General features: G+C 40.1%; 1 pseudogene; it reads left to right on the top strand.

Annotated features, from left to right (window-relative positions):
- Positions 1–8253: 8253 nt before the first annotated feature.
- LOC138818980 (large ribosomal subunit protein eL31-like) lies at positions 8254–8649 on the top strand (annotated as a pseudogene).
- The last annotated feature ends 2933 nt before the right edge of the window (positions 8650–11582 follow it).

The following is an 11582-nucleotide window of genomic DNA, read 5'->3' on the forward strand; positions in this document are numbered from 1 at the left end:
TCTTGTTTAACTCTTTTAAGTTTTTAGAAAGATGAAAATGGGAGAAGATGGAACAGGAATCAAATAACATAGTAAAACATTAAGGGTAGCTTAAAAAAATAGTAGATCTTTTTTATTCTCTTCCTTTTCTCTGCTTCTTGAATGGTGTCAAAGTACAAAAGCCCTGCAGGCTTCCCTTAGTGGATGCCCAGCCAGGGATCAGGCCCAGGCTCTGGGGCTTCTGCTGTTGGGAGGGCTCCATGCTTTCCCAGCCCTCCTATACCCCACCCCTTCCTCCCCCCAGTCAGTGTGCTCTCAAGTGCGACCCCCATCTACTCTGCCCTCAGAGCTGGATCAGTATGCTGAGTGATCAATTTAAGTTAGACTAAGCTGCATTATAAAGCAGACATGTACTTCTTTAAAAGCAGGGGATGTAAACCTATAAACATCAAGCACACCAACCAGTTACCAACAAAGAATAAGCTATAGCTGAGGGATCTCTTCATGTGCATTACTTTAGAAATGCAAGGAATTACTCCTTAGGTGGATATCTGCATAACTCCATGAAGCTATCCATCTTACATCATCAGAAGAAACTTTAACAGACAAATAGAAATTATCAATAGTTAATGGAAAAGAAACATCAAGGGATGAGTATCAGAAAAGGAACATGAAGAAAATCATGAGCAATTTACATTTTGCCTCCCCACCCTTTATTGAGACAAGAGACTCAAAAATCTTGTTCTTCTGTGTTACTAAAAATATAGACAATATATTGCAACATTTTGTAGACAGGAAGAAGTGTCTGTTGTCCCAGTTAGTTAGAACTTGTGGTTGCAGGGTTTAAGCGCAGCCTGGAACCTCAGAAGTATTTATCATTAGCTAAGAATACTAGTAGTTTGCCAGGCAGTAATGGCTCACACCTGTAATCCTAGCTACTGAAGAAGCTGAAATCTGAGCATCATGGTTTGAAGCCAGCCTCAGCAGGAAAGTCCATGGACGCTGAGCTCCAATTCACCAGCAAAAAGCCAAAAGTGGAAATGTGGATCAAATAACAGAATGCCAGCTCTGAGAAAAAAAGCTAAGGAACAGTGCCCAGGCCCTGAGTTCAAGACCCAGTACCAGCACGCGGGAGCACATGCACACGTGCGCGCGCGCACACACACACACACACACCAGCAGTTTACAATTGCAATCATTTAATAGGTCAGTGCAACTGCTGACTGTATGGTGTCTTGTGGCTATTAATAATTTATAGCCGGTTCTGTCCATGGTGTTTGGACATTGGCTCCTTGCCTGGAAGCACAATAGCCGGATAGTTAGAGCAGTACCTTTGGCCATTCTCCTTACTGTTGTTTACAGATACCAGAAGGCACAGTCCATCAGGGTTTGAATCATTATCCAAGAATGGCCATTCCATCTTTGCCTCACTCTACCCACATTGCATATCACTTCTGAAGATTAGCTAAGAGCCTCTTTCTAAAGTTGATGCCAATGATGCCACCTTGTGGGCACAAATCTCTCCATGGAAAATACCAGCTCCTGACAACACCTGCCTGCTAAACTTCTAAGGGCCCTGGGAAATCTGCTTCTCCTGGCCAGCCGAGCAAAGTTGGTGCTAGCTGCCCACCCCACTGCCACAGTGCGCTGGCCCTGCCCTGCTCAGTATGTTGTCCATTGAGGGAAGCACATAGTCCAGTGCCAGTGTCCTTGCTGGTTGAGCAATGCAATATCGTTCAGGCTCTGCCCAGCTTCAGCCAGGGGAGGAACAAATAGCTTCCAGGAGGCCTTGCATATGATTAGCAGCAACCAATAAGCAGCATTGGACCAGGCAGTGGTTGCCAACTGAGCAGATGTGTCTGAAGTCTGCATCAGTTCATCTGGTGACCTCCTGAAATCAGTGGAAGATTTATATTGCTAATTATAGACTTTTCTCCCTAATTTAGTCATCCTCTTCATTTAAAAAATGGAGATATGGTTACAGTTTAAAATCCAATGTTACTTTAGAAATGGTGCTATCGTTTTCAGAGAGTTTATAGAACACAATTTAGACGTTCTTGAGGTAGATTGGACAAGTGCACGCATATGCACGTGCACACACACACACTGTTATTTACAGCAGTATACCAAATTATGGAACTCAGAGCAATAAAAAAAACAAATGTACTTTGCCTGGAATTTGGTGTTTAAATATACTTCGAAGCTGTGAAAATACATTGGAGTTGACTGGGCATGGATTCACTCAATGGGATAATTACTCTTAAACACGAGACTATGGAAACTGGATGAGCAGCCAGGCTGTATTTCAGTGGTTAATTGTTGGAAGCATTTGAATTTTACAACTGACTGTTAGTTGGACCAAGGAGATTTTGTTCTTCAACTTAAAAAAGAAAAGAACAAATCCTCAGAGTTTTCTGAAGTAAGAGGTAGTAAGACATAGGTGATGGTTGTTTCTCGTGAGTCTCTGGTTTACCCATGGGACTGCTTTACATGGGGTTCAAGATGTTTCTGCCAGCCCTGTTAAAATGAAAACAAATCCTTGCCATGATGCCTGAGAAAATGAAAGCACGGATTTCCTGTGTCTCCAAAATGGAGTTAACCATGGAAAGTCCGAAAAGGAGAAGTGCGATTCATTTTTTAGGCAGTGGATTTGCTCTTGCATTGAAAATTTAGGGCTGGGGTGTGGCTCAAGTGGTAGAGCATTTGCATAGCAAACATGAGGGAAGTACTGAAAGACACACAGAAAGACAGACAGACAGACACACACACACACACACACAATTAAGATGGGCCCTAAAAATATAACTCTTATGTTCATTGCAGGGTTCCAGGTTCAGAGATAATTGGTGGTAGTAGTAGGTGCCTTTGTAAGTAGACCATGTTGAGTCAGGAGTATTTTGAGATATTAGAGCAAGTTGTTGTTTTTTAAGCCATGTCATAAACTCAGAAATGTTTTAAAATTATTTTTAAGGTCAGCACTGGTGGGTCACACCTATAATCTTAACTACTCAGGAGGCTGAGATCTGAGGATCACAGTTTGAAGCCAGCCCAAGCAGAAACATCTGTCAGACTCTTATCTCTAACCGCCAAAAAAACTGGAAGTAAAGGTGAGGCTTAAGTGGAAGAGTGGGTGGGAGGGAAGGGAGGGAAAGAGTTCAAAGACAGTGCTCAGGCTCTGAGTTCAAGGCCCAGGACCAGCACCAAAAAAAAAAAAAAAGGATTAAAATTTTTTAATCAGAAGTAAATGAACCAAGTGGTTGAGATTGTTTGCAATGTTCACCTTTAAGCTACTTGCTATCTATCAGCCACATTTCCACAAAGCCTCCACGCCAGTTTTTGGGTCTTGCTGGTTAAAGAACTAAACACATTTGTTTTGGGCAAGAATCCCTTTAGTAAGCATCTGTGTGTATCTCAAACCAGACCCGGATCTACACAACATGAACCTAAATAGCAACAAAGACACAGCTCTGATTCAGTTATTCCTCTATCCAGGAAAATTTGTTGTCAAGGACTTGATGGTGTATGAAAGGAATGTTGTTTTGTTTCAGAAGCAAAAATTTCCGACAAGATAGAGCATGAGTTTTCTGAAAGGAGAGAGCTTTTTGTGTTTTTCTCACAAACATGCTCAGACACAGCTTTCTTTTCAGCTAATTAAGCTGTTTTAAAGCAAACTGGTCAAACAGTGACATCTTGGTGGGGAGCCTGGGTGTCAATTGCATGATATAGAAGGCAAGACACTTCGAGGGTGACTTCTGCTATTGTGTTCCCTGACTGAATATTTTCTACTTGGTCAATGCTGCCAGAGTGACCCCATACAATTGGGAGAATTCAAAGCCACTGACCTCAAGAGATACTATTAAGAAGGCAACCACAGAATCAGATTTCATGGTCGGGATCCAAACTTACCCTCGCCTACCAAGTCCTGATGCTCACAATATTTTATATGTATGTTTTCTTCCTATCATTAGCATACTGGTTAAAACAGCTACAGGAAAGAGAGCGCACAACCCCTAGGAACGGCTATCAGTGATTAGTCCTGTTGGAATGCCAAATCCACAAGCTTTGTCCTAAGAGAAGTGGTTGAGATGAATTAGTCAACTTCTAGATTAATGATGGTTCCTTTAAGAGAGGGTGGTGTACCTAGAATACATCTCTTTTAGCTAAGCACACAAAAGATGATGGATGTGTTCCCCTGTCAAATGGTATTTTAAAATGACACACATTGTCTTCCAAAACCGATGGACATAAAATTGGCATTTTTGACATTTCTCTGGGCTGAAGCAGCAGAAATTAAAACAAACAAACAAACAAAAAAGCCAACATCAAATTTTCTATCAATCATTGAATGATAGTTAAAAACTTGTGTCCGTCATAGTTCTTACCCTAAATGTCCAGTAAGGTAGAAACGAGTGTTTCAAAGGGGTTTCCCCATTAATAGACAATGCTTCTTCATCGGTTGCCTGGTAGCATGGTGATTTTATAAAACCACATGGTGCTGGGGCTCATGGTGCCACAGTAAATGTCCTCCAGTAGAGGCCAGATGCCATCTGTTTATACAGCAGACTTGTCCCAAAAGGGGATTGAAGAAAATAATTTAAAACAAAAGGAAAATGATTGAGTAGTTACTTTCTTGCTCTTCTTCACAAGACAAGTCATACTTAAGTTAATATTTAAAGAAAATCTTGTAGGCTGGGAAGGTGGCTCAGTGGTAGAGCACTTGCCTTGCATGCATCAGGCCCTGGGTTCGATTCCTCAGCACCACATAAGCAGAAAAAGCCGGAAGTAGCACTGTGGCTCAAGTGGTAGAGCACTAGCCTTGAGCTGAAGAGCTGAGGGACATTACCAAGGCCCATAACCAACCCCTTTCCCCCCAAAAAAAAAGATCAGCAAAAAGCTAAAAAAGAAAAGAAAAAAATCCTGTGTTTTTCTTTGACTTTAACCCCCTACTATTCCCCCTAAAAAGCAATTCACAGACGTGTATCATCTTGATCATAAAGGAAGGGGAAATGAGCAATTACTAGGTGTCTGTGATTGGGGAGGAGAATTAGTGACAGTAGAACTATATTACCAGGAACATTGTTACTTCATGTCTAAAATAGAAACTTTAAGAGCCAAACTGCCTGGGTTTGTATTCTTAATCCAACACTTGTGGCTGTGCAGCGTCTGGCAAGTCTTGAGACGCCTCTGTTCCCATGAGATCCTTGGTTTCCAAATATGAGAAAGGACGGTGAAAAGAAAGAGCCACATAGCCCACAGGATTGGTGTGAACATTAAATGAGTTCAATATCCGGCTCAGAAAAACTACTCTGTGATTGTTGGTGGTTGTGATTGCTACAGATCAGGCATTTGTGGTGACTCTGAATCTTCACATAAACCCCCACAAGGACTAGATCCCTCTGTCTTCTCTAAGGCCAAGAACCCCAAAGTTAATGGAATCTGGTGAATCATCCTTTGCCACAGAGCTCAGACTGCAGCACAGTTCACCTAACTCTGTACTCTGTATCATTCCCCTGTATCTTACTGCTTCTCAAGGTGACATCAAGACAAGTTATTTCCTTACGTTGAAAACAGAGAAAAGCAGAAAGAAGAAATGAAAACCCAAATCCCATCTTCTGGAGCCACTCTTGACACTTTGATAGATTGTCTTTTATGAAAACACAAAGCATTATACAGATCCATGGCTATGCTACCATCTTTATTTTTCTCCTTCCTTCCTTCCTTCCTTCCTTCCTTCCTTCCTTCCTTCCTTCTTCCTTTCCTTCCTTTCTTCCTTCCTTCTTCCTTTCCTTTCTTTCTTTCTTCCTTCTTCCTTTCCTTCCTTTCCTTCCTTCCTTCTTTCCTTCTTTCTTTCTTCCTTGCTTCCTTCCCTCCTTTCCTTCCTTCCTTTCTTTCTTTCTTTCTTTCTTTCTTTCTTTCTTTCTTTCTTTCTTTCTTTCTTTCTTTCTTTCTTTCTTTCTTTCTTTCTTTCTTTCTTTCTTTCTTTCTTTCTTGCCATTCCTGGGGCTTGAACCCTAGGCCTGGGCTCTGTCCCTGAGCTTCTTTGGCTCAACATTAGCACTCTACCATTTGAACCACAGCACCACTTCTGGATTTTTCTAAGTAGTTTATTGAAGATAAGAGTCTCATGGACTTTCCTGCCTTAGCTGGCTTTGAGCTACACTCATCAGATCTCAACCTCCTGAGAGCCACCACCCATCTTTTATGGTAGAGGAATAACTTGGCTCCATCCTAATACAGCTACCTTGTGGGAAGATGGAACCCCAAAGTGAGGCTACTTGGGGATTATCTTGGATTTGAGACCAACAAAGAATCCAAGTGGCCTGTAAGTAATGACTGTATGCTACTCTATGAGGGATTGTACATCTATCAAAATTAATAGGATGTACATCCCTGAGTGAGACCTAATACAGCCACATACTTAAACCAATAACCCATAAAACATGGTTTAAAAACAAATCTGTGTCTTTAAGAAACTATATGGGAAGCTGACATTAACAGATGAAGACACTGAAGAACTGCTCTCCACACTAACATTTTTTGGATTGAGAAATGTACATGTTGGATTGGTTTATTCATTTCGATGAGCTAGTTCAAAGGAAGAAACAGCGGCCGGGGTTTATGACTGCCGAGGGTCACTTGACTATGACATGATGTGACAGGGGATATTTAACTGCACCACTATTCTTATTCAGATTGCCTTTTTAAAAAAAATTGATAATGCCCTGGTTGCAAATTCTATGGGTTTGGAGAAATCTGTACTACCTCTGTTTTTCCCATACACTCTGTAATTTTTAACATCTGTCTTGCAGTGTAGTACAACATGAGGCCTTGAAGTAATACACATATTCCATTTGTCCAGAAATACCTGTATTTCTTTACTAGCATTACAATGCTAGAATCGCTGCTTCTTACACATTAACTAAATTCCTTTCTCTATTGTATAATATGTGTAGCCTGATCCTATGACAATATTAGTTGGTATGTCTTTACCTTTTTTCCCTTCCCTTCTGACATCGTGCCGGAAAATAGAAAAAGAGTTGCTGCTATGATAAAAGGGGAGAGGAATATAATGTAGGTAAGAGGACCAGTGAAATTAGAGGTAGTTGAATTTTCATCTAGTGGAATTATGGGAAGAAGAAAGAGAAGCAAGTAGTGACAATTCTAAATTCCAAGCTCTCTTTTTGAAGCAGTAACCCTGGGAAAAGGAAGCAGAGATCACTGAGTTATCTAGGTTCAGGAGGGTCAGGAACAGCTGCTCAGAGCTAAGGAAGTATAGATGCTCTGGGAGTCTATAGAGCTAGATAGTTCTAGTCACCAACAGAACAACAAATTCCTCAGTGAGTGAACAATCTCAAGTTCACTGGGTTTTATTCACAAAGGAAAGAGAGCAAATTGTAGCCAAGGAAAAACTGTTACCCAGGTGGTCAATTCAAGGACACCTTGAAGCAAGTGTTGTCAGTGAACTGAGGTAGCTCAGATGAAGGATACCAGTAAAGAGATTACTTCCAGAGCTTGGATAGAGGAGTTGAGTAGAAAACAATGAGGAGGTACCTGAGACACTAGCAGCTTCCAGAAGCTGTTCCTTTCCCTAGAGCTAAAGAGACCTTACCCCACAGAGAGCCAGCCTCATGCTGGCCTGACATCGTGGAAGTGCACAACATTACCAGAGATATGGTGCCAGGGAGAACGTGGGGGAGAAATGTCCCCCGCTTTCACCCTCCAAAAGCCAGCTTGCTGGTGCCTCCTACTAAACAGACCAACAGATGCCACCTAGCAAGGAAGCCTGGGAGACAGTGATTCCAGGTTAGCCTGTAGGGACACAGAAGAGCAAATAATGGCAGAGAGGAGGCAGGATGTAGAAATAAAAGTCACCAAACACCTGCTTCCCTTCCATCATGAGAGCCTAGAAGCCACTCTTCCTTAATAGCCATGTTGGAATGGAGCTATTGGAACTTCTGACTTATTGGCTATTCACCTAAAGAGACTGAGTTTATTCAAATATAGTTTATTTTCTCACAGAGTTTATTCAAGTAGAGTGTGTTTTTCTCATCACCCTCCAGTCCATTGTAATGAAAATTAGATGAGTTACCTAAAGAAATTCAGGGACTATGTTTTCATTACTAAATAGTAAGAAAATGTGTGAATCTTCCCCATTTTATACCTTGTCAATTTCCAGGTTTCCTGAGTTGATTTAAAGGTAAAACATGCAGCAATGTCCTGATAGGTGAAAGTATTTCAGGCTGTCATTGTAAGTAAATCTTTTTAAAAACATGATTAAAACCTTTCCAAGTTGGGCCCCACAGGATTGCTCTCGCGAAGAAGGGTAGTGAGACAAGAAGGGCCGTTCTGCCATCAACAAGGTGGTGACCCGAGAATACACCATCAACATTCACAAGAGCATAGGGTGGGCTTGAAGAAGTGTGTTCCTCATGCGCTCAAGGAGATCTGGAAGTTTGCCATGAAGAAGATGGGGACTCCAGATGTGCACATCGATACCAGGCTCAACAAAGCTGTCTGGGCCAAAGGAATAAGGAATGTCCCCTATCGGATCCACCTAAGCTATCTAGAAAACTCAATGAGGATGAAGACTCACCCAACAACCTCTATACTCTGGTGACCTGTGTCCCCACCTTCTAAAACCTACAGACAGTCAATGTGGCTGAGAACTAGTGAGTGTCAAATAACGCTATAAAATTGCCTTAAAAAAACATAGTTTAAAAAAATTGTATGCATTTACAATATACAGTAGGGCATTTTAAGATATGTACATATTATGGAATTACTAGAGTGAGCACATGCATCATTTTTACTCTTTTCATTATTTAAAAAAAATTTTTCTATTGTAAAGGTGATGTACAGAGAGGTTACAGTTACACAAGTCAGGTGATGAGTATATTTCTTTTTGAACAGTATCATCCACTCCCTCATTTTCTCCCATATGTTTTCATCATTTTAAAAAATATAATATCTCATTATTAACTATAGTCACCATGTTGGGACAATACATTTTTTGAACCTGTTCTTTTCTAGCTGAAATGTTGTACCTTTTGGCCAACACAATCCATACACTCCCACAAATAAACAATAACTGAATGTTTCTATTATTTGGCTTCCAAAATGGTGATTAAAGTACATTGTGTTTATATGTGATTGTTTTAAAAATACATTGTTTAAAAAAATGAAACATTCTCTGGAATGCTATTAATGGTCAGTTATGATTTTAAAAGTTATACTATAAAGCACATGGGAGTGATAACAGAAAAATCTCTTTCACATTTTTCTCGAATAGTGCAATGAGAGTCTTTGAGAGGCTGCATTTCCTAGCTTTCTGCTTCTCTGTCCTTTAACTATTTCCATCGTATCCTCATTTTTGTGCCACACATCACTAAACACTTCTCTGATTTCTTCTGGACACATTTTTTACAATGTTTTGAAACTATTTTTAGCAGTGACCTCCAAGCATGCCAAGGGCCAAGGGTATGTAGCTCAGCATGTCAGAGTCCTCTGCTTCACACACAGACCTGGCCTCCATCTTCTTTCTCTGGGCTTGTCTTTCATTAACCCAAACACTCATGTGCGATTTTATATTCCTTTGTCTAACTTTCCTTTCCCAAATTTTACTATCCTGATCAAAATTGCTCACAAAAGTCATGCCAAACATTTTCCAACACCTGCCATCAAAATCTTTAGTTGCACCCTTCCACAAAACTGATTCACATCTCTTCATTTTTGTATGTATCTATTGCACATTTGTTTCTGCCTGTCATTTCCCCCATGTCATTGTGAATCAAAATACGTGTGCATAGAGGCTGTCTAATTTTCATTGTTTATCAATGAGACAAAATTTAACTACTCATGAGATGACCATAAACCTTTTAAAATGGAGAAGAATATAATACAAATGAATATATTTAGAGGGGGAATGTGTGTTTCCTTTTTTCATAAAAATAATTTTTTTGAAGCTTAATGAAAAATACCCAGAATTCAGGAAGCAATCTAAGACATGATTTTGCCTCTGTGTTTCTTTCCCTTTTAAAAGCTCTGTTCTCTAATCTCAATCGAATGTTAAATAATATGGTCAACACACACACACACACACACACACACACACACACACACACACACACACACACACACTAACTAGTATGCTTACCTGGAGAAGTCATCTTAAACCAGACTGAGAATGGGATTTAAGTGAACGATCAGTGAGAAGTGACATTTTTGGAAACTCAATGCCTAATTGCTTTGGATTTGATGGAACTTCTAAGGGGCGTGTGTCGGTGACTGGTGGTCCTGTTTTCTGGTGACTTGCTAGTTTTCCTGTGTGGTTGCATGTTAAACATGATGACTTGCTGTATAGAAGCCATGTGTTGTCATAATGTAACATCATTAAACAAAGTGTTTAGAGCAGTTTCAGTCGAGCCAGAACATGAACAACAAAAACCCGCCAATTACAGTGTCATTTTGTGTAGTTGTTAGGGCTTCAAATGTCTCCAACTTTTTCTGGTAGGCCATATTGAACATGTCACAGTGAGCATCTGAGATAACGATTTGCTAGGCAATGTGTAATTCTCACTCTTTTTTTTTTAATATCAGAGAAGAAAGAGTTCTTTATAATAATTTGGCTCAAATGTCTACACACATTGCTCCAGCGTCTGTAGCAGCATGTGTTTCTAGGATTGTTCTGGAAGAGAAAATGCAGAAACAGCAGGAAGCAGAAGATAAACAGGCAATCCGTGACTCATTAAAACAAGCATTGGTAGCCAACATTATGGAGTGTGCGAAGACCCCAGATCCAACTCGCCTATAAACTTTTTTTTACCAGCTGGACTTAGCATCTGTCAGAGTTTGGAAGGAGAGATAATCTGGTACAAATGATTTCAGTGTGTCGCATTTATTAACCTGCCACCTTACATAACGCCGCTGATTGGGAACTCGGGGAGATGTTTGAGCAATGACACAGCTTATTGTTGCAATGTTACAACTTCACTCATAAAGATGCGAGTTGCTATTAAAAAAAAAAAAAAAGATAATGAAGCAAAGCTAAAATTCATCACAGTCTTGAGACATGACCGTGCCCGAAGAATAGTTAAACTTCAGTTTGGATCCTGACCATTTTCTGTTCTTCACATCAATTAGGCAAGGAAAGTATTTTATTTTTTAATAGTTGTCACATTAGCTTTTGTTAACAGCTTTGATGTAAATAAATGCCAAATTAGTGCATCCTTTTTCAGCCACTCTTCTGCCACTTCATCTCAACAATTGCTGGAAGACCATTTTCTATTCTTCAGTATTTTCATAGTAAAACTGACCCCCCCAAAAGTAAAATCACATCTACTTCTGATTATTTTTTAATAACAGGGGTGTGTTTTTGTCTTTAACAGCTTCACCTAGTCTCACAGTTCATTAAGGACAAAGATCATTCTAGAAATTAAAAAAATACCCAATAGTCTGCAGACATTTCACTTCTGGGCTTTGATTAACTTCTTTTTTTGGAGGGGAGGGGGTCTCCAAGTTTGTTTAGAGTTATTTGGTCAAGAGGGAAAATTATCCAGATCTCACACCAGTAATTTCAAATTAATAGGGATGTTTACTCTCTGGTA

The sequence above is a fragment of the Dipodomys merriami genome, unplaced genomic scaffold (genome assembly GCF_024711535.1).
Source record: "Dipodomys merriami isolate MVZ:Mamm:240054 unplaced genomic scaffold, mDipMer1.0.p SCAF_8, whole genome shotgun sequence".
NCBI classification, from domain to species: Eukaryota; Metazoa; Chordata; class Mammalia; order Rodentia; family Heteromyidae; genus Dipodomys; species Dipodomys merriami.